This window comes from Schistocerca nitens, chromosome 1 (genome assembly GCF_023898315.1).
Source record: "Schistocerca nitens isolate TAMUIC-IGC-003100 chromosome 1, iqSchNite1.1, whole genome shotgun sequence".
In the NCBI taxonomy this organism is placed as follows: Eukaryota; Metazoa; Arthropoda; class Insecta; order Orthoptera; family Acrididae; genus Schistocerca; species Schistocerca nitens.
The window spans coordinates 458,227,151-458,246,301 of record NC_064614.1 but is presented as its reverse complement, the minus strand read 5'-3'; the positions used below and the strand labels follow the sequence as shown (position 1 = coordinate 458,246,301).

The window sequence follows — 19,151 nt, the reverse complement described above, 5'->3', positions numbered from 1 at the left end:
AGCTGAGTTGGTGGCCCATCACTCACAGATCCAAGCTGTGTTGGCTTCTGTCACACAGCTTGAGGCTGCTGCCAAGGGGCGTCACCATGGGGATTGGACGCGGGGATGCGAGGGTCGTTGAGCACGTCCCATGTGTCTCCCGATCAGTCCACTGCTGTGGCTGCCCAGGGTTCTTTCTGCACTGAGATTGACCCCTCACCTATGGTCGACTGGGAGACCATTCCAAAGTCAGGTAGGTACCAGTAGACTTTCTGAGGGGCTGATCATAGCCCCCCACCCTCAGTGCGTTTGTCGAGAAGATTTCGGGTATTAGGTGGCTGACAATGTCTCTAAGCCGGATGCAGTCGTCCAGAGGAACAGGTCTGGGCATTCACAGGGGCTGGCTTGCTGGTAGTTGGGAGCTCCAACGTGAGGCGTGTAGTGGGGCCACTTAGGGAAATGGCTGTCTAGGAGGCGAAGGAAGCCAGCGTGCAATCCACGTGCTTACTGGGGGGAGTCATTCCAGATGTGGAAAGGGTGCTTCCAGTTGCCATGAAGAGTACAGGGTGCAGCCAACTGCAGGTGGTGGCTCATGTCGGTACCAATGATATGTGTCACTTTGGATAGGAGGAGATTCTCTCTGGTTTCTGGCCGCTAGCGGAGATGGTAAAGACTGCCAGTCTTGCTTGCGAGATGAAGGCTAAGCTCACCATTTGCAGCATCATTGATAGAACTTACTGTGGCAATTTGGTGCAGAGCCGAGTGGAGGGTCTCAATCAGAGGCTCAGGTGATTCTGTGACCGTGTAAGCTGTAGATTCCTTGACTTGCGCCATCGTACGGTGGGTTTCTGGGTTCCGCCTTATAGGTCAGGAGTCCACTACACACAGGAAGCCGTTACATGGGTAGCGAGGGCTGTGTGGAAGGGACTGGGCGGTTTTTTAGGTTAGAGGGTATCAGGAAACCACAGAAAGGGCCTGTGTCTAAAAGGGGGCAATTAAAATGCAGTAAGGTATTTGTAGCAACGATGGGTATCGTAGTTGTAAACTGTCGTATCTGTGTTGAGAAAGAACCATAGCTCCAAGCCCTAATAGAAAGCGCAAATAGTTGTACACTCATGCTCATAAATTAAGGATAATGCTGATACACGGTGAAACAACGCTCTGATGGGCGGTTTGCGGGTTTAAATCACCTCAAGGTATGATCATATGGTGCAACTGACCCACGGTCGTCGCACGGTGGCGCTAGCAGCAGTCCACATACGCAGAACTGTGTTGGTGCATTTGAGAATACGGTGTAGCGAGTAAGTTTGCAGACGTTTTCAGACGTTTTTAATGGTGACTGTGTTGAAAATGGCTCAAAGAACACATACTGATGACGTTATGAGGGGTAGAACACTAGGGCGACTGGAGGCTGGTCAAACACAACAGGTTGTAGCAAGGGCCCTCTGTGTGCCACAAAGTGTGATCTCAAGATTATGATAACGATCCCAGCAGATAGGAAACGTGTCCAGGCGCTACAGTACGGGACGTCCACAGTGGACAACACCACAAGAAGACCGGTATCTCACTATCAGTGCCCGCAGACAGCCACGGAGTACTGCAGGTAGACCTGCTCAGGATCTTATCGCAGCCAGTTGTCTCCAGACACACAAAGACGACTGAACAGACATGGTTTATTCGCCCGGAGACCTGAAGGTGCATTCCACTGACCCCTGGTCACAGGAGAGCCCGTAAAGCCTGGTGTCAAGAAGACAGCACATGGTCATTGGAACAGTGGCCCCAGGTTATGTTCACGGACGAGTCCAGGTATAGTCTGAACAGTGATTCTCGCCGGGTTTTCATCTGGCGTGGATCAGGAACCAGATACCAACCCCTTAATGTTCTTGACAGGGCCCCAGTATGGAGGTCGTGGTTTGATGGTGTAGGGTGGAATTATGGTGGGTGCACATACACACCTGCCTGTCTTTGACAGAGGAACTGTAACAGGTCTGGGGTATCGGGACGTCATTTTGCACACGTCCGCATTTTCAGGGGTGCAGTGGGTTCAACTTTCCTCCTGATGGATGATAACGCATGGTCCCACCGAACTGCCATCGTGGAGGAGTACCTTGAAACAGAAGGTATCAGGCGAATGGAGTGGCCTGTCTGTTCTCCAGACCTAAACCCCATCGAACATATCTGGGGTGCTCTCGGTCGTATCGCTGCACGTCTTCAAACCCCTACGACACTTCAGGAGCTCCGACAGGCACTGGTGCAAGAATGGGAGGCTATACCCCAGCAGCTGCTCGACCAACTGATCGACCCGTTGTGCGGCCTGTGTACGTGTGCATGGTGATCATATCCCATACTGATGTCAAGGTACATGTGCAGGAAACAGTGGCGTTTTATAGGACATGTTCTACCGAAATTTTTTCAAAAAATCTAAGTATTCAGAAAGAATATATTAAATACAGTTGGTGGTGGAGTATTTATAATAGTAGTTTACCTTGTAGTGAAAATGAAGTAGTTCGTGCAGGTTGTATAGGTAGAGGTTATGCTTGGAAATCCAACTAAATTATTAAAATTATTAATTGGATACTTTTACCCCCCCCCCCCCCCCCACGCGACTCAGAAGTTACAGTTGCTGAATAGTTCAAAGAAAACTTGAGTCTATTTTCAAATAGTACCCTACTCATACAATTATAGTCGGTGGTGACTTCAATCTACCCTCGATAACCTGGAAAACGTATACGTTTAAAGTCTGTGTCAGGCATACAACGTCATTCGAAATTGTACTGAATGCTTTCTCAGAAAATTATTTTTAACAATTCGTTCATGAGCCTACTCGTAGCGTAAATGGTTGCGAAAGCATACCTGACCTCTTAGCAACAAATAATCCTAGACTAATAGGGAATATCATGATGAATACAGGGAATAGCGACCAAAAGGGACTAAAAGGATTTATAGCGTTCTGTGTTAAAAAAGCGTGAATATGTTCGCATCCCAGAAATTTTGGTGAGGAAGGGAGAATGAGCATTGACCCGGCTGGCTCTCCACTTTTCTGTCAAGAGTATTTTAACGAGGGACATATTCACGGTTTTGAGCCACAACAGGAACATTTTTCCTTTGGTTTATTCCACTACTGTAAAATTTTAATTAGTGGGCATGTATGAAAGCATAAAGTACACAGTGGTTCTGTTAAAAGACGATTCGTTTACATCTGATCCGATGAATTTGGTACTGATACTAAATAAGATGAATATACATTCTCATTATGATATACTTATTCACGAGACGTACGTAAGTAGAGAGGTACTTTATGTGCTGAGAGTCTGATAAGAATTTGATTTCCTAGCTGCATAATTAGTGAAGAACTCCGATCCTAAAGCCCCAATCTCGCCTGCTTGGGATACGTGCTCTCGTGACTGCTTGAATACCGTTCGTTTCCAAACAAGCTACCTATGTTACAGGATGTAAAGGTCAAATGTGCGCTTAAATTGCAGTAATGTGAAAACTCTAACAGAGAGTACTAATAATTTATGGAAATGTTGGAAATTAGCGGTAAGTTCCTGTAGGATCAAACTGCTGAGGTCATCGGTCCCTAAGCTTACACACTACTTAAACTAACTTACGCTAAGGACAAAAAAAAAAAAAAAAAAAAAAAAACATACATACACACACACACACCCATGACCGAGGGAGCACTCGAACCTCCGACGGGGGGAGCCACGCGAACCGTGGCATGGCGCCCAAGACCGCGCGGCTATCCCGCGCGGCAATAATTTATGCTATCACTTTCAGCCGAAAGCTATGTGCACGTTACATTATTATACTAATGGTACATTGTGTTGAAGATGTAGAAAAGTATTAAAAATAATTCAGAATTTTCATTAGCAGTGCAGCGTTACAACATAGATTTTGTACTACTTTAACTGTGGTGTCCAAAGGGTGTTGAAGGCATCTGATTCGACAAGCAATCGATGTATGAAATAACTAGTTTTCCATTTCGCTGTGATTATGAAACTGGCTGACAAATGGGTTCTATCCGTTGGATTCTGGTTACTGCATTTGTTTTATATTAAGTGTTAACTCTCACTTTACTCGGAATTTCAAATTTGAAAAATGTAGCAAAATGAGAAGCTATGTGGAATACACAAGTGTGTTTAAATGATTCATCGTGGACATAGTAAATTAAACGCAGCAGGTTTTATAGGGGTTTAAAAATACTTCTTGTGTTTTGTTTGTGCTAAAGTAAAGTTTGTACAATAAAGAATAATAAAAATGATATCGATAAAAAGAAAAAAAACGCATAACAGAGTTGGATATCTTTAGTAGAATGAATGAAAACACTTTGATATGGAAAAATATACATACACAGCCGGCCGGTGTAGCTCAGCGGTTCTAGGCGCTTCAGTCTGGAACCGCGCGACGGCTACGGTCGCAGGTTCGAATCCTGCCTCGGGCATGTATGTGTGTGATGTCCTTAGGTTAGTTAGGTTTAAGTAGTTCTATGTACTAGGGGACTGATGACCTCAGATGTTAAGTCCCATAGTGCTCAGAACCATTTTTTATGCATACACGAGGGCGTGCGGAAAAGAATGCCTCCAAAGTTTTTACGCGAAAAATCTTTAAGCTTTTTAAATATAACAAACTGTATTGTCATTCTACACCCTTATACTTCATGTCTACATATTTATTTCTCAACATAGTCACCCTGGCGACGAACACACTTCTCGTAACGGAATACCATTTTGTTGATCCGTCACTGTATATTGTTTGACTTTGTTGGCGGAGCCACGAAATCACCTCCGTTTGCACCGCTTCATCACTATGAAAGTGATGTTCTCGAAGTTGTTCTTAACATTATGGAAACAAATGAAAATCGAATGGGTGAAGTCGGGGCTGGATGGAGGATGATCGTGACAGTGTACCAAGTTGTTGGGTTGTTGCAGAAGTCGCTGTGCTCGTCTTTGGTCTGGCATTGTCATGGTGAAGGACAGGGTGCTGCTACTGTGATCGAACTCTTAGAATCAGAAACTCGATTGCAGCACGCTGTTTATCACGCATTGATATAGTTACGTACGTTACATACCGCTATGTTACACGTTACAGTTCGGAGTTCTCTGGTGGCAGAGGACTGCAAATATGTAGACCTGAAGAAGAAAGTGTAGAATGTTAATAATGTTCGTTTTATTCAGTAAAAGGTTTAAGAGTATAGGCGTAAAAAATTCGGAGGCATTACTTTGCAGCGTGCCCTCGTATAAATTATCAGCTCGATTACGCCGGTATTACACTATCAAATTTCTTTGTAAAATATCTTTGTCAAAAATCTTTGTCAAAGATATTTGATGGTGTAATAGGGAACTTTGTCAAATGTCGTCCAATATTTGATCAAATCTAGGGCCTCGCTGTAGATTTGATCAAAGAAGTCGCTTGTCTTCTGTTCACTGCAATGTGACATCGAGCGCTAGCATCGCTGCAGCGTTCTGTCGTCTGTAGTATTTTTAGAAACATTGCCGGTAAATACAATTGGTGTGCCGACAACTGCAAAATTAATAGAGTTGTATGAAGCTGATGAGGCGCTTTACAACATGAGGCACCCTGAATACAAAAATAGATTAAGAAGATTGGAGACTTGACCTGACCTAACCTAACCTAACCCTCTCCTGTAGCAAGGAATGGGGGTGTTACAGTGAGCCTGTCTTCTGCAGATGTAGCAGTTCTTAAGTGAATGTTGTGCTTTGTGATATGAGGATACACTTCACTGAGCACATACAGAAGTGTATGCTCATCCATTCTTACGTAATTGATGTACGACTTGACGTCCTCCACTATAAGCTCACGTAACAAGTTTTGTTGAATGCTTTTATCGTGTCGTCGTAAAACCCACGGCTTTAGCCAGGTATGTTTCCTTTTTTTCCCCCGCTTCTCTTCCGCATGTGCACACAGTGCAATTGTGGGACATGCAACTGACGCGGTTAATAACAAGTTGTTGTCAGCCATCTTGAACTGTGACGAAAAATATGATGACAGTGTAATACCCCTTCTAGCGCTACGTCAAAGATCTCTGTGAAATATATTTCACGGAATATTTGATCACATCTTTGATCAAATCCTTGAGAAAGAAATTTGATAGTGTAATACCGGCCTTACACGTTGCTGCAATCCGTGGGTACTTTTATTTTGTGCCGGAAAATTCAGTGATTTGAAAGAGAACAGATGTGTAAACCTCTGGAACTGTCATACGGGTGAAACGGCCGTTAGCGTATCAGATTGGGTCGCTCCAGCTGTCTGCGCAGGCCAAAGTGAAAGTCCAGCCTCTCTACGGCCGACATGTCTGGAATTAAAAGCACCGACCGGATGATGTTTTCCCACCGTTGCGCCAGATGATGCAAACAGAACAGTGCCTCGTGCAAGACTGACTTCATTATCCGTGTGCATAGGACTTGAAAAAATAAGCATAGCATGTGCTGGGCTCGCCATATGCACATAAAAATTGAAATTAATGTCGTCCTCAGGCCCACAGGACAACTTGATGCCTAGTGGCCGCCTTACAGCGTTATCTGGATGAGGTATGGGAGGGCATGGGGTAAACGCTCCTCTCTCCCAGCTTTTGTCGGTTTTCCAGACTCTGAAGCCGTTACCTCTCTTTCAAGTAGCTCCTCAACTGGCATTATGAGGCTGAGCGTGTCTCTTATCAGTCCTCTCACCAAAGCCCTGTTAGTATGAGGAGGTGAACCCGGGTCTTCCGCAGGGCATTCAAATGCGCTGACTACTAAGCTACGGCGGTGGTCACCTTTCTTTTCCTGTAGCTTATACCTAAACTAAAGGGGAAACTCTGATCAAATAGTAACCAACGAAGCTCAGCAGCTCAGACTAACATGCGAAAAACTCATCAAAATTCGCAAATGCACGAGGAATTTAAATACGTGCTAAAGCCAGCAGTTCCAACCTGAAACTAGGTGGTTATTCATCTCTGGACATCGATCTTAGTAGTAAGCTGCGCGATAGAGTCAAATGATGAGTCGTCGTTCCACAAAGTATCCAGCAAAAATCTGTAACAGTGACTGTTAGGCGAGGAAAAGTAGTTATGAATGCCACTTCTGAAATTAAAGGAGGACTTAAGATAGCTGCATGAAAGCGAGATAACGTACATTTTAATGTGAATTAACTGAAGATCAAAGAGCTACTCTCTAGTATAGTCGTGCTTCATGAAGCGCCGCTTGCAGGACGGGGAGGTGCGCCGGCTCTGGATCAAATCCGCCCGGCGGATTAACGACAGCACCCACCGTCTCCTTCGAAGCTGAGGTACTATTTCAGTACAGTTTGAGAGCTTCTGTAATGCTGTTCGAGGTCAGGAGGAATACCAAGTGGCGTGAGGTGTGAATGGGAATTTGGATTGAGGAAAGTGGGATGGCGTGCTGTAGTAGTCCATGCAATTGTGCAAAGCAAATATTCCAGGGTGGCATAGTGATTAGCACATCTGCCTAGTGAGCAGCAGGCCTGGGTACGAATCCTGGCCTTCAAACAAATTTTCATTCGTCGCTTCAGTCTGCATATACACATCATAGTTTCAAGAGGAGAATGTGTGTAACACCAAATTAACTGCGTGCATGTATTTTAGCTGTTATTGCAGTTATCAGTCATCTCCATGAATGTGTCCTATACACATCTCAGTGTTATGGTTTCGATAGTCACCATAAGAGAGGCTTTTCTGTGAATTAGAGTAACTTAATAATAGATGTATTTGATCTCTTAGTTATTAGATGGACGATACAATATTATGTTAATGTTATAGTGTTAATGTTATAGTTATAATGTTATATTGTGGATTGCTATACTAGTTAAATAACAGCTTGTAAATGAGAAAAAGTGATACTTATTAATATCTATATCATTGTATTATATTACTATTCAGTAGCATTAATTGTATTTGTACAATTGTATTGACACGTTCCACATCCAGGCGAATCACTCGCATGTACGGATCCATGGAATACGCATACCAAATAAAAAAATAAAATAAAATATGAAGAAGTGTAGGAACAACAGAGATCCATGTCTCGCTAATTCATGATAGAGGGATCCAGAAAGATGAGGAGGAAAAAACAAGCATTGTCTGATTAAAGTATCACAGCAGGAGTCAACAGAAGCGATTTAGAATCCATGCGAAACTTAAATCATGGCGCCCAGAAAGGGAACGGAGTCACCGGTCGAGCAACACTTCGCAACGCCCGTCGTCTATCCAGCAATGCTGGTAGCCATACGACACGGATAGATTTTAGACGAAACGTTTACAGGAACACTTTACATTCCCTTAGTACCGAGTTATTGCCATTCTGTTAACATATTTTAGGAAACTATAGGAAACAAATATGACAAAAATGTTATTTAGATGAACATCTGCGAAGTAATACAGTGAAGTTCTAAAACGAAAAAGAAAAAAATATGCGGCATATTCCTCAGGATTTGTCAATGGGACTTAACATCTCAGGTCATCAGTACCCTAGACTTAGAACTACTTAAACCTAAATAACCTAAGGACATAACAAACATCCATGCCCGAGGCAGGATTCGAACCTGCGACAGTAGCAGCTGCGCGGTTCCGGACTGAAGTGCCTAGAACCGCTCGCCCACAGCGGCGGGCCAGTAATCTGCGTAGGATATCTGCGCCTAGACTTTTCTCCCGCAGCGCAAAACAGTGTACAGGAAAACGAGCTAATAGGTTTATGATTCCGGATCTATCTAGTGCATTTAAGATATTTGAAATAGACAAACAGCGTGTTTCGTTAAGGGGCTCCGGAATGACCTCTCATTCCAATGTTATAATAAAACTAAAACTCTAAACTCCGTTCTCAAAGGCCTTGGAAGGCCTAACGGTACCGACCGGCCGCCGTGTCATTCTCACCCCACAGACGTCACTGGATGCATATATGGAGGGGCATGTGGTCAGCACACCGCTCTCCCAGCCGTATGTCTGATTACTTCTCAATCAAGTAGCTCCTCAGCTTGCCTCACAAGAGCTGAGTGCACCCCGTTTGCCAGCAGCGCTCGGTAGACCGGTTGGTCACCCATGCAAGTGCTAGCCAAGCCCGACAGCGCTTAACTTCGGTGATCTGACGGGAACAGGTGTCACCACTACGGCAAGGCCGCTGGCAATGTTTAAATAGCGCTTATAAATTACATGTTTTCTCAGAAAGTATTTGAGTTAGGTTGAGTTCCAGGTTGTTTATTGGAGTATTGCCTACAGTGCAACACAAGGATTTAAAAAAAAATCGAATTCAGTTGTTGGAGATTAATTTTTTCTATTGTAATGAAAATTCGCTACTTTTGTGCCATTCAATTCCGTTTCACTGGCAAGTCCTACGTGATTTTTTTTATAGAGAGTTCCTGACCGGCTTCGCTACACTGAATACTTCTTATACAGTTATCAAAAATTCCGTTGATAGCTGATATATCAAATATTTCATTCACATCCAATTCGCCCATAAAATATTCATATTTTTCACTAACCGAAGCAAGCTTTTTCTGCAAAGAACTTTCTTTCTCACTTTCTTTGGAATGGGTAGGTGTACCAGAAATGTTAATTTCACACATTTAGTTATCGTCTTTATTGTTTACAGTAATAACACCTACCTTTGACTTTCCAACATTTCTCGTTTTCCTAAAAGCCTTCAGAGGGTTTCTATTTATATGAAGATGGTGTCTGTTCCCGAAAGAACAGATACTATTGATCACTGTGCAGCTTGTCTAGAATGAAATGATAATTAAATCGAAACTCTTAGCTGCCGACAGGTGTTGTTGATATACATCAATGGGGACAACTGAAAATGTGTGCCCCGACCGGGACTCGAACCCGGGATCTCCTGCTTATATGGCAGACGCTCTATCCATCTGAGCCACCGAGGGCACAGAGGAAAGGGGAAAGTCTGTAGATTTTTAAAATGCAAAAACGTAAAAAATTGAATATTTCATGATTTTGAACGTTTTCGGAGCCCATTAACCAGTTTGCCGTAAACTGTATCCATATGCGGACAATCCATGCAAGAGTCTCTAATTAACAGAAGGGTAAACATTTCAAATGCAACAATTTTCTTGTAGAACGGCAGATGAAAATAATCTTATTTTGGATTTTTTTAAAATAATACTTTGGTTTATTTCTAGTCCACTCCTTGCGTAAGAAAGTTGAGTGAGGTATATTTTGTGATATTGTTTGAGGTGAAGTTTCTGTTATGCGACACAAAATCAGATCCGCCATAGTGCGAGGAAACTCATAAAACGGTAAGTTCTTGTTGTTAAAGTTGTTTTATTGCTCATGCTTTTACCTGCAGAACTAACGAATGGCATTAGACGATTAAGAGAGTTCTAGGTAAAGTTTTTCAACTGGCTGTAACATCACGTAATGACAGTCCCTGTGAACTTGAACTTCGAACAGCTTAGTCGGCTTACGCAAACGAACAGCTACCATGTTCTTTCCGTGAGCATATCCCTATAAGCAAGTTGTTCATATAAAGATGTGTTTGTCTTATTGTCGGCCCTCTGAACATACTTTTGTTTATCTGTTTTGACATCGCTGTGTCACTTATTTGTTGCCATTGACAAGGCGGCAGCTACAAGCTAAATATTTGAGAGGTTAGATGCAAATCAACACACACAATACAGTGATTTAGGCGAAAGAATGAAAACGTACGCGTCATGCTGGCTGGATGGAATTTTAATCGCCATCTTCCTAAACGAGAAGTCATCGGCTGCCTGAACAACCCTGAAACCGTTAGAAACTTAAAACTAGGACAACGGCTGATGAAAGCAGAAGGACGGTAAAGAAACAGCTTTGACTTGTCACTTCGAGGCTCATTATCTATTTTAAGGGCTTTAGTAAAGGGGATTGCGCTATAAAGATGATTTAATATGGTATATTAATGAGATTTCTGGAGAATGCTAAAAGTTAAAAGGACTGGTAAAAATTTTACACAGAATAGGCTAGGAAACTAATGCATGCAAAAAAGGATAGGATGATAGGGAATTTCTTAAGATAGAGACTGGCTTCCACGATTTTAGATGTGGTAGAGTGCAAAATAAAAAGAAAATACTGAGATTGTAATCTATCCAGCAAATCAGCGAGGATGTTGTATGTAGGTGTATGTTATATGTAGATAAAGAAGGTCTTACAAGAAAGGAATTCTTGGCGGGCTGCATCAAATTGATCAGAATACCGATGACTCAAAAACAAAGAAAGAAAGAAATGAATGATGTGGTGAAGTTTCTTTACAATAGTTATTATTGTGCGAGGATGTAGGCGTTACAAAGAGAATGCATCAGTCTACTCCTGTCTCAAAGGAAAGCTGGGCTGCCAGTTTTCTCGTTTCCATTCAGCTAACATATAATCAACGATATGTAAAGCCACACTCCACAAATCAAGGAAGACGACTGCCTCAAGCTTGAGAATCAGAGGGTATGTGCGGCCGCTAGGTAAGTCTTTTCCAAAAATTCTAACAATGAAAATTCTTTCCATCACAGGATTTTTGTCTGATATAGCGAGATAAATCCCACTTTAGTGACTTCGGCAGTCGAAATGGGAGCTAACTAAACATGAAACTATATAAATGAAGGCATTGGAGAAAAAAATTCCATTCTTTGTCTGGAGATAGTACAATGCATGTTTTCTCCGTACGTAGCCAGTGACGCAAGTGTTCTGAAGAGAAAACAGTGTATGAGCCACACCGGTTACAGCTATAATTATGTCCAGATGAAATAAAAATATAATAATAAGGTTGTTTTCGCTCTTGGAACCATTTTGAGTAAAATCATTATCGACTGCGGTTGCAGAAGATTTTTGAGCCACAGGTGCCCGCTATTTCGCAATGTTGTCTCTCAGCTTTCAGTGAAACGGACATACAAAGATAAAAGGCTTAAGAAATCATACGATATCCAGTTATGCTGTAATGAGCTACCGGAGATCACAGGTCGTTTTTTATCAAAATACTCAGAAAATGCCCCTGAGAAAACTCCAAAACGTTGTTGTAGGAGTTCTATTACACCATAATCTGACTCTTGAACACGTATCCGGGTGGTCTACTTGGAAGCACTTTAAATGTATCTGAAAGTCATTCCTTCCTTGGAATGACACGTAATGAGTTTGAAGATGTATTACGGTATACGCAAGTCAATACTTGTTTCATATGTTCATATGCGTGCTAGCGGTTCATAGATCGCGTTTCACTCGTACACTATGATCCTGATTTCTTTTTGTTTATGGGATTTTCCTTTGCTAGGAATGACTAATCTTCCATGTGGTTGAAACTTCGTGGCAGATTAAAACTGTGTGCAAAACCGGGACTCAAACTTGGTACCTTTGAACAGAGGGAATTTTTCTGTGCCATTGTTGTGACCTGTTCTGAAATTTTGGTCATTATCATACGTACCGTTCAGAATTTAAAAGTTTAACATTCTGTTGTCCCATAACTGTATCTAATGCACTTGGTCCCTTCTGTGGTATTGATTAGTCACACGGACATTGGTAGGATTGTAACTAGCTCCATTGCACTACATAACCACAGTTACAATTTTGCACTAGAGATTTAGAAGTCGTTTCCATTTTCTACAAGTAGTCAGACAGTCGCTCATTATGTTTAATTTCCTACCTTGTTTGAACAATATTGTAAGTACTGGGCTACACGTGTGCTGTCGTAGCAGCACAAGACAACTGACGTATACCGCTGACGCCAATATGTTTTAGAATTCTGGAACACGTTTTATGCTCACGTATTATCACTTTTCTGGAGAAAGAAAATCTGTAGAAAGCGACATGAATGATCGTGTGAACTCCAGCTCGGTCCGTTCATCTACGAGATACCGACGTTCAAGTTGATTCCGCGTTCCGTGACTTCCAGAAGGCGTTCAGTACAGTTCATCGCTATCGCCTGAAGAATAAATAAGAGCGTACGGAGTATCATACCAGCTTTGTGATTGGATTGAAACAGCGCACATCGCTCTCAATTGAGACAAATATTCAGACATAAAAGTTACTTCGGGCATACTTCAGTGGACTGTTGTAAGACCATTACTAATCACAATATATACAGGGTAGGCGAGAATTAATTTCGTGTAAAAATGGTTTATACATCTTTTTATACTTAAAAATATTCATTAAACAGAAAAGATTTTGTTTCTTATAACAGTAGAATTGTTACAACAGTAGAATTGTTACTTATTGCTAAAAGTCAACATAGGCACCAAAATTATCTACCAATTTTTGTAAACGGGTGTGGATACAATTTACAGGCTTCTACAGGCAATTCAACGGTATGTTTCCAATTCATCAAGAGTTTTTGGGTTTGTACGAAAAACTACCTTTTTCGGCCACCCACAGGTGAAGAATGGCAGGGCGTTACGTCAGGAGACCTTGCTGGTAATTCAAGGTGGCCACGACGCCCCAACAAGCGTCCTGGAAAATGTATGTCGAGCCGCGCGCAGACAGGTTACGCGAAGTGAGGCGGGGCTCCTTCTTGGATAAAGATTAGGTCGTTGTAATTATCCCACGTGGATACTACATCATGGACATAATTTTGAGCCGGCCGCGGTGGCCGTGCGGTAGTAGGCGCTTCAGTCTGGAACCTCGGGACTGCTATGGTCGCAGGTTCGAATCCTGCCTCGGGCATGGATGTGTGTGATGTCCTTAGGTTAGTTAGGTTTAAGTAGTTCTAAGTTCTAGGGGAATGATGACCTGAGATGTTAAGTCCCATAGTGCTCAGAGCCATTTGAACCATTTGAACATAATTTTGAAGCACATACCGTTCTGCATTCATTGTGTCCCGAATGAGATATGGACCAACAACTGCAGCACACTGTAACCCTTGGGTGATGTTGACTCGGTCAACAACAAGACCTCGGAACCCCTATTGCCGAATAATAATAACAACTATGCTGGTTGACAGATCCTGCAGCAAAAAACACGGTTTCGTCAGACCACAAGATATTATCGAAAATATTGGAGTAAACTTCATATCAAGCAACCATCATCTCGCCATATTCCAATTGATGACCTCAGTCTTCTGGCGACCATTCCTGGCAGTAATGTGGCTCCCATGGACGAAAATTCAACACTTTCTTTAGAAAACTTTGCGTTGTCTATCGGGTTAAGCCATTGCCAGGAAATGCCTGTGTTTATGATTTTTGAAGACTTCGAGTTAACATTTCCTAGACCACTTGCACTTTTTTCACTGTCCTCGATTTTGGGGGTTCCCGCTTCTCCTAACTTGTCAGATTTTAATCTGACAGGTTCTGTGTCCGTTAGCTTCGAATGGCAAATCACCATGGTCTTTGGCTCTACCGAGACACGAGGTACTTGAACACTTCGCCACCATCTCTGTACCTGTTCCACGATTGCCATACCTCGTGCCGGGAAGGCAACTGAGCCTGCTCACGCAAGGTTAGACCTTGCGCCGTAGTATGCCACTGGTATTTGCACTGACATAAATGAGATATAATGCAATAAATTCTGACAATGTAAGGAACAAAAGATTTTTCCTGAAACTTAGTTAAGTAATACAAAAGCTACAAAGAAGGTTCAAGAGAGAGTTAATTCTCGCCCACCCTGAATAAATGACGTAGTAGATAACATCGAAAGATCCTCGGGGTTTTTCGCGGATGATGGTGTTGCATACAAAGAAGTAGCGACACTAGAAAATTGTAGCGAAATGCTGCAAGACCAGCAGGGGATCGCCGCTTCGTGCAGGGCGGGCAGTTGATCCTCAACGAAAACCATTGTAATGTACAACGCATAAATAAGCAGAAAGACCCATTTCTGTGTGATTACGCAATTGCAGAAGAATCTCTGAAAAGAGTCAAATCGATTAAAAATCTGGGAATATCCGTCCAGGTCGATCTAAAGAAGAAAGACTGTGTAGAACTAATGGCAGGTATTACAGATGCCAATCTGAGATTCATTGGGAGAATCCTTAGAAAGTGTAGGCCACTCACGGAATAAGTATTTTACATAACCCTTGTTCGCCCAGTATCTGAATATTGCTGTTGTAGCCTGGTATCCGTACCAGGTTGGTTAGACAGATAAAATAGAGAACATCCAAAGAAAATCAGCGCATAGCTTTATAGGTTTTGTCAGGAAACGCGAAAGCGTCACGGTGATGTTCGGCCAACTTCAGTGGCGGACGCTGCAAAAAGAGGCATTGCACATCGATGTGTGGTTTACTGTTAAAATTCCGAGTGCGTTCCTTCCTGGAAGTGTCAACCAGTATACTATTTCTTACTACGGATATCTCGAGGAAAGGCCATGGGTGGAAAGTAAGAGAGATACGAGTTCACACAGAGGTTTACAAACAATCGTTTCTCGCGCGGACAATTCGTGACTGAAAACGGAAATGGGTACAGTGGTACCCTCCACGAGACTCCATAAAGTATCTTGTGGGATATGGATGTACATGTACGCATCGTATAGTTCCTGTAAATAAGTACTGCTCGTTGGCATTTAATGGTGTTCTTTACCCCTCATTTAGGTCATCCTAGATATAAAAAGAAAGTAGGAGCATTTGAAATGTGGTGCTACAGAATAATGCTAAATATTTGATGGAGGGATAGGACAACTATCGAGGAAGTGCTGAACCGAATTTATGGAAAAAAATGAGTAAAGGAGGGTCAGATGGTGGGACACATCCTAATGATGTAAGGAATAGTTAATTTTATAAAGGAGGGAAGTCTGAGGGTTGAAAACGGCAAAGGGAGACCAAGATTTGAGTACAGTAAGCAGGTTGAAATTGGTGTAGGTTGGATTGCCTATACAGAGATCAAGACCCTTGAACAGGATAGACTAGCGTTGGAAGTGCATCAAACCAGTCTTCGGATTGAGGACCAAAACAATAAAAACAATGTTATCCTCTTTCCCGCGTGTATTTGTACTGCTCCCAGCAGCCTTTCGACTGCAGTCTCCAGCGGGAAGAAAACGGAAGTAACGGTAGTGTAAAGATTCATAGAGATAGGAGACAGAAGTAACGGTAATGTGTGCATTCATCAAGCGCCGCCACAGAGAAGCATCCGCCGTGCTGTCCTTGAGGGCGAGGCAGCGCGGCAGGCTGTTTAGTCGCGCCGGGCCGCCGCGGCTCTTCACGGCGCTGGACCCACGCTGAGCTCATCCTCCGTAGGACGCCGCGTCACGCCCTTGACTGCTTCTCGCCGAACACGAGCCTCGTAATAGTGGAAGCAACCACCGGTATGTCTGCCCACCTGTACAGTTGTTCTGGAAAAGAGAGAAAAATAGAATTGCTCAATAGTTGTGCACCTCCCTCACGACTCGCATAGTCTCCCTCTCCCTCCCTCCCTCCCTCCTTCCCCCACCCCCCCCTCTCTCTCTTTCACTCTCTCTCTCTCTCTCTCTCTCTCTCACTCTTTCTGTTTCTTTGGCTGACTGATTTGGGGAAGGGAACCAAACAGCGATGTCACCGGTCCCATCAGATTAGGGAAGAATGGTGAAGGAAATCGGCTGTGAACTTTCAAAGGAACCATCCCTGCATTTGCCTGAGGCGATTTAAGAAAATCATGGAAAATCTAAATCAGGATGGCCGGGCTCACACACACTCTCTCTCTCACACACAAACACTCTCTCTCTCTCTCACACACACACACACACACACTCTCTCTCTCTCACACTCTCTCCCTCCCTCCCTCTCTCTCTCTCTCTCTCTCTCTCTCTCTCTCTCTCTCACACACACACACACACACATACGCTCTCTCTCTCTCTCTCTCTCTCTCTCTCTCTCTCTCTCTCACACACACACACACATTTTGTCTTTCTCAATATTTTTAAAATCAAAAGAAGCTGCCAAGTAGAATCTCCTGTGTAATGAAAGTAAACGTAAACCGGAATAACTAAAGCGCGTTGTTTCCTACTATAGATAGTATGAACATAACACTACGTCTTGTGTACAGTATTCAGTTTGGAAAAATGCCTTGGATGGTCACGTCCCACTTAGGACGTGTGCACTTTGTTCCTTAACAGCAAGAAGGGTTGTCATCGCAGGAGGTTGCCTACCAAATTGGCGAAACGACACCACCTGGATATTCAAAACGTTACTGAACTGGCCCATACAGATCGCCCCTGGCTGACAACACAAGCTGACGATCGCTACCTCCAGAGCCTATCTAAAGAGTTACAGCGACAACAAAAATTTTATTTTCAGCATTTCAAAGAGTTATTAAGCGACTTTAGAACCTTGAAGTCAGTAAGAAGCATAATTTTATATTAAAGTAAACCGCTTCAGTTGTGAAAGGCTCTTATTTTTCCAATATCACGACCGGTTTCAGCCTAGCAAACGCTCATCATCAGGTGTAATGTTAGTCGCGTCTTGCTACCCCGAGTGCCAGAGGACTGCATAGAGCACAGGCGAACACAAGCAAGAGTAAGGCACGGCTGTGGTATTGAAGAAATAAAAGACTTTTACAAATGAAGCGTTGTATCTCAATATTTACTACGATGCTCAGTTCATTCAACAACATTACTTATGTTAACAGTTTAACACAGTAACACCAGTTTTAACATTAGAAATTGTGTATATGTTTTGGGGTAGCGTAACTCATGACGCGCAAATAATCAGAATATACGTTCATGCAATATTTGGCAGTAAGAATACTTAGCGATTTCGAAAAAACTTTACCACATAATTTTCAAAGTTTTACCGTACTTTTACGCGCTAACCTTTTCCGTACCCACAAAATAAGGGATGGAAGAAAATTTGTAACTTACTAAGTTTTCGCTATTGATGCAGTAAGACTTCAGCATCAGGCATAAAGTTTCAATTTATTACTTATTTACTATAAACTTTACTCGCAACCCATTTTGCAGCCAGAATCCACATATACAAATCAGTGTACATGCAAAAGAATATCATTGTAAGCTACACAGTTGGTGAGACATGACGTCAAAAACATTGAGATGCATACAGAGCAAGCTTTTGCTTAAAACGGAGCGCAAATTACTCAGACTATACTCGTCCAGTGTTTGATAATACGAGCATTCAGAGACGTAATCAGTGTCTTGGAGGTGAACCGTGCAAGGATAGAATAACTGCCCTTCTACCCTGTAACGTCGAGGGATTTCAGAAGTTGAAGCCACTCATAGTAGAGAAATCTGAAAAATCTAGCTGTTTCAAGAGAATAAAATAGCTTCCCATGACTTATCGCCCAAACAAAAACTCACGTAACAACTCACTATCATTGGAACATGAAAAATTGATTTTTTCCCACCCAGCACGACACCAAGAATAAAACTTCGGACCAGGGCATAATACAAATTTTAGAACTCTCTAATGCAGACAAATTGTTTTGCTTGTGCTGGATATCACCGATAAAGGAGAGAAGGCGAACATAACAGTTTTGACAGCAGTAACAGTGATTGATAAGGCCTGTGAAATGCCAGCCCTACCGATCTTTATAACTACTTCGGAAAATACTGATTTGTAATTCAAAGAGAACACGCAGAACAGCCATTCAACTTCTGCCCAGCTGTGGCTAGTTAACCTTTGAGGATTTCGGTCATGTTGACGATGACATCGGTGTCCACGGTGTTCTGACCAATGCTGAACTGTTGGCCCATCAGGATGAGGACTATACACAAGGTGATTGTAATTAAACTTTCACTACTTGAACTAGTGTAGACGGAAAACTATTTACTGTTTGGGTACCCAAAGTTACAGTAATGATATCCAGACTGTGCGCTGCAGGATTTGCTTTGTTTTTAGTGTCATGACTTGTCGCTAGTTGCCGGTATTGGTAAGGTGATGTAGCGTTTAAACACAAGCATCCAGTGGCTATTACAGTTGCAGACAGTCAATATGGTTCTGGACAAGGAGGGCTTTACTCGTTAAAGGAGTGGAGCTGTTTCCGCAACATGATTCGGAAGTTCAATTAACTGGCGATTTTGGGGTCGTTCCTGGAAGAGGTCTACTTTCAATTGCGCCACATATTGCTGGAGAAGTTACTGTTGCCATTAATAAGAATGCTGGATGGAATATGCGATCTTCAAGCAGTGCTCGAACTGTGTCGCGACTGCTGAACATTCCATGGTCCACTGTTTGAAAAGTGCTACGGACGACTGTGAAATGGTATTTCTAAGGTTGAGGTTGTCATGGGTGCAAATGGTCGTCACATTGAGCAAGGTTTGTAACCTGGAACGTAAACATGGTACG

At 42.8% G+C, this 19,151-nt stretch overlaps 1 non-coding gene and 1 pseudogene across 1 annotated transcript; both read right to left on the bottom strand.

The window, feature by feature from the left end:
• Positions 1–8,997: 8,997 nt before the first annotated feature.
• LOC126204012 (5S ribosomal RNA) lies at positions 8,998–9,115 on the bottom strand (annotated as a pseudogene).
• A 678-nt stretch (positions 9,116–9,793) lies between these two features.
• Positions 9,794–9,868, bottom strand: Trnai-uau (transfer RNA isoleucine (anticodon UAU)). Its single transcript has one exon. It is a non-coding gene; the product is annotated as a tRNA-Ile (tRNA).
• Between the last annotated feature and the right edge of the window lie 9,283 nt (positions 9,869–19,151).